Source organism: Limulus polyphemus, unplaced genomic scaffold (genome assembly GCF_000517525.1).
Source record: "Limulus polyphemus unplaced genomic scaffold, Limulus_polyphemus-2.1.2 Scaffold14787, whole genome shotgun sequence".
NCBI lineage: Eukaryota > Metazoa > Arthropoda > Merostomata > Xiphosura > Limulidae > Limulus > Limulus polyphemus.
In genome coordinates this window covers 1-5,302 of record NW_013680397.1, presented here as the reverse complement: position 1 = coordinate 5,302, position 5,302 = coordinate 1, and the positions used below count along the sequence as shown (strand labels likewise).

The window sequence follows — 5,302 nt, the reverse complement described above, 5'->3', positions numbered from 1 at the left end:
CGTTCTACATCTTGGTCACTGGCTGAGATTGTCCTGACTACACAGTCTTGTCCTGTGTGATATACTGATCCTTCTACATCTTGGTCACTGTTATGAGATTATCCTGGCTACACAGTCTTGTCCTGTGTGCTATTGGTTCTTCTACATCTTGGTCACTGGTTGAGATTATCCTGGCTATACAGTTTTGTCCTGTGTGCTAGTGGTTATTCTACATCTTGATCACTGGTTAAGATTACAAGCTTGTTTTTGAATTACTCAGCTTTTGGTAAAGTTCGCAATGTTACTTCACTGTTTCCTTCACAAGTGGTGTAGACAACAAATTTACAGTTTGAATTTTTTTTTTAAAATATAAAGGCAGATCTAGATTTAACATTAGAATCCAGGAACAACTTATAAGTTACTGAATACAACATGTTTGTAGAGACAGCACAATCTAAGATATGGATCTCCTTGAATCTTTCAAAATACAATATAATTTGTAAGTTGTGAAAGAATGCTTTCAATAAAGGTTTAACAAAGATACAAGTTGAAATATTGGTATATTAATGTCAATAAAGTTATGTACCACAACAAAGATACAAGTTGAAATATTGGTATATTAATGTCAATAAAGTTATGTACCACAACAAAGATACAAGTTGAAATATTGGTATATTAATGTCAATAAAGTTATGTACCACAACAAAGATACAAGTTAAAATATTGGTATATAAATGTCAATAAAGTTATGTACCACAACAAAGATACAAACTGAAATATTAATATCTATCTATACCAACTTTTAAAATTTTTCTAGGTCAGTTTAGTAACATCAAATGAATAAAGACACAAACCTATTACCTTAGTTGTTCAACAATACTATTGGAGTTTAACAGTACAGTATGAATGTGAGTGATGAAGTTCTGGGAGGAGTTTCTTTCCATTATTATGAAAGATTCAACAGTGCTCCGTAGAGTCTGTTCTTGATCAAGCTCCGACTTCAGCTAAGTGATCAGAAAGGATTAAACATTCAAACATTAAACTAAATAGTTATGCCATGTCAATAAAGTTATGTACCAGAAATATTGGTATATTAACAACAAAGATACAAGTTTGTCAATAAAGTTATGTACCATTAATATACCAATATTTTAACTCATATCTTTGTTGTGGTACATAACTTCATTGACATTAATATACCAATATTTTAACTTGTATCTTTGTTGTGGTACATAACTTTATTGACATTAATATACCAATATTTTAACTCGTATCTTTGTTGTGGTACATAACTTCATTGACATTAATATACCAATATTTCAACTTGTATCTTTGTTGTGGTACATAACTTTATTGACATTAATATACCAATATTTCAACTTGTATCTTTGTTGTGGTACATAACTTTATTGACATTAATATACCAATATTTTAACTTGTATCTTTGTTGTGGTACATAACTTATTGACATTAATATACCAATATTTCAACTTGTATCTTTGTTGTGGTACATAACTTTATTGACATTAATATACCAATATTTCAACTTGTATCATTGTTGTGGTACATATTTACATCAACATTAATATACCAATATTTTGACTTGCACCTTTGTTAGATACACATTTTATCAATGATGTCAAATAATTTACTTCTATCTGCATGTTAAAAAAGCTGAACAAGTTTTCTGTAGTCAGATTTAGTAGAGATTTTTAGGTAGTTAGTTAATTAATTATTCATATTATATTGTAGCTGATTGGAAAGAAAAATATTTTTTTCAATATATATATTATAAAGTTAACTACAGTATGAAAAGTTAAGAATTCTCTATACTGTCATCTACTTAAAAAGATATGCATGTAAATGTGTTGTTTTGTTTTAACTACCAGTTAACCATACTTAATTTATAATAACTACTTGAATCAAGAACAACAACAACTGTTTTAACTACCAGTTAACCATACTTAATTTATAATAACTACTTGAATCAAGAATAACAACAACTGTTTTAACTACCAGTTAATCATATTTAATTTACAATAACTACTTGAATCAAGAACTACAACAAGTGTTTTAACTACCAGTTAATTGTATTTGGCTTTAGGTAGTGTCTATATAAACACAAAACACCAAAAGTCTATTTAATGGTATTTAGTTTGTGGTACTAGTTTTACATGACCTTTGAACTCCTTTTGTGAGGACATCTTTGTATTCTATCACATTTAGCAATAGACCAGAAAGTTGAGAATGTAACTCAGCTCCAAGACTATCTAACTTCTGAACCATTTCCAACACAGGTGACAATCGAGGAGACGTTCGGAGGTCATTTGGACCTTGCCATGGAGAATAAGGTGCTGGAATTCCAAACTTATGCTGTGTTGGAGACTGATACATGACATGTTGAAGCCCTGTTGTGTGGTTCCTGAAACAGTGTTATAGGTTTTCAGTTGGTTATACTTATCAAATTTTCTAACAGAAACAGTTAAACCTTGAGCCAATAATAACTGATTTTATTGGCTCTAAAGTGAAAACAGTATGTTATCCTATTATTTCATGTAACACTAAAAGTACTGTGATAGTTATAGATTTATGTAAGTTTGAACTAAGGAATTTTTGCATTAATTTTTTTCCAAGTAGCAATTATTATGATGCAAAACTTATGGCTAGTCCCATCGTTGTTCTTGATTCAAGTAGTTATTATAAATTAAGTATGGTTAACTGGTAGTTAAAACAGTTGTTCTTGATTCAAGTAGTTATTATAAATTAAGTATGGTTAACTGGTAGTTAAAACAGTTGTTGTTGTTCTTGATTCAAGTAGTTACTATTCCAAGTTAAATGCCATTAACTCATACATAAAACAGATATTTTGGTGTTATAGATTTGTGTAAGTCAGTTTGTTGTTTTAGTGGCACTTTAGGCATAGTAGGTTTGAGAACTTTAATGGACTTCAACTAACTGTTGAATGAAAAAGGGACAATGGATTCTATGCCGAGACCTTATTCAGGTCTCAGTATAGAAGCTAAATGTCATCCTCTTTTAATTCAACAGGAAGTTGCTGTCCATTAAAAAGGTCTCAAACCTACCAAGTCAGTATTTAGAGTTAAACACTAGTAACTGAAGCCATACGGTAGACCTGTTTGTGTTGTGTGTTCATGTAATGTTAAGTTAAACACTAGTAACTGAAGCCATACAGTAGACCTGTTGGTTTTAAGTGTTCATGTAATAATATGTTAAACACTAGTAACTGAAGCCATACGGTAGACCTGTTTGTGTTATGTGCTCATGTAATGTTAAGTTAAACACAGGTAACTGAAGCCATACGGTAGACCTGTTTGTGTTATGTGCTCATGTAATGTTAAGTTAAACACTAGTAACTGAAGCCATACATATTAGTACATGAACACTTAAAACCAACAAGTTTACCGTATGGCTTCAGTTACTAGTGTTTAACATATTATTACATGAACACTTAAAACCAACAGGTCTACCATATGGCTTCAGTTACTAGTGTTTTACTTAACATTACATGAACACATAACACCAACAGGTCTACCAACATATTATTACATCAACACTTAAAACCAACAGGTCTACCGTATGGCTTCAGTTACTAGTGTTTAACATATTATTACATCAACACTTAAAACCAACAGGTCTACCAGTATGGCTTCAGTTACTAGTGTTTAACTCATTAGCCACTAAAGCTATTACTTGCAGGAGGACTGATGAATTTCCGATGTTATACAAGTAGGGATTATATACATGGCTTTCTTATAAACAATTGACTGATACATTAACAAAAGGTTATTGAAAGATAACATCCACAGATTATATTAACAGCAACTGTTAACATTTTGAATAACTGATGTTATGTCAGACTCTTTATTAAGATATCTTTTGCATGTGTAATTTTAAATGCTCCTGTCATAACAAAACATATTCCTTCCAAAAATAACACTTTGGCACAACTATACTTATACACATAACATGATAGACATACACAAGTAATTGCTATTTTCTGTCCAAGCTCAGACAAATATCGCTCATTCTTGAGTTACTAAAGACACAGGAAATGCAAACCCAAGAGATGAGTCTGGAAAAATAAACTAGATGACTAATGGCCAATATTCCAAGTTTCTTACAAACTAAAAGTATGTAGTTTGACTTACAGAAACTACAATTCCAAACATTCTTCAATATGTGACAGATTAACTTTGTAAAACTACACTATGTGTAGTTCTAAGTATGATAAAATAATCTTTTTACCATCAGTTATTCATATTTAGCTCAAAACACTGACTTTACATGAACACATAGAACATGAACAGGTCTACAGTATGGCTTCAGTTACTAGTGTTTAACATATTATTACATGAACACAACACCAACAGGTCTACCATATGGCTTCAGTTACTAGTGTTTAACTTAACATTACATGAACACACAACACAAACAGGTCTACCGTATGGCTTCAGTTACTAGTGTTTTCATATATTGAAGGCTGATAGTGGCAATACAAAGTACTCAGAAATCACTGTATGATAGTAATACAAACATGATTACAAAGTACTCAGAGATCACTATATGACAGTAATACAAACATGATTACAAAGTACTCAGAGATCACTATATGATAGTAATACAAACATGATTACATAGTACTCAGTGGTCATTGTTTGATAGTATTACAAACATGATTACATAGTACTCAGTGGTCACTGTATGATAGTAATACAAACATGATTACATAGTACTCAGTGGTCATTGTTTGATAGTATTACAAACATGATTACATAGTACTCAGTGGTCACTGTATGATAGTAATACAAACATGATTACATAGTACTCAGTGGTCATTGGTTGATAGTATTACAAACATGATTACATAGTACTCAGTGGTCATTATTTGATAGTATTACAAACATGATTACATAGTACTCAGAGATCACTATATGATAATAATACAAACATGATTACATAGTACTCAGAGATCACTATATGATAATAATACAAACATGATTACATAGTACTCAGAGGTCACTATATGATAATAATACAAACATGATTACATAGTACTCAGAGATCACTATATGATAGTAATACAAACATGATTACATAGTACTCAGAGATCACTATATGATAATAATACAAACATGATTACATAGTACTCAGAGGTCACTATATGATAATAATACAAACATGACTACTGAGTACTCAGAAGTCACTATTTGATAGCAATATAGCAGCAACATGATTACTGAGTACTCAGAAGTCACTGTCTGATAGCCATACAACAGCAACATAGATTACTGAGTACTCAGAA

General features: G+C 30.9%; 1 long non-coding RNA gene across 1 annotated transcript; it reads left to right on the top strand.

Annotated features, from left to right (window-relative positions):
* The first annotated feature begins 3,368 nt into the window (after window positions 1-3,368).
* Window positions 3,369-5,296, top strand: LOC111084218. Its single transcript, XR_002609451.1, has 3 exons — window positions 3,369-3,526; window positions 3,568-3,632; window positions 4,371-5,296. It is a non-coding gene; the product is annotated as an uncharacterized LOC111084218 (long non-coding RNA).
* Window positions 5,297-5,302: the final 6 nt, after the last annotated feature.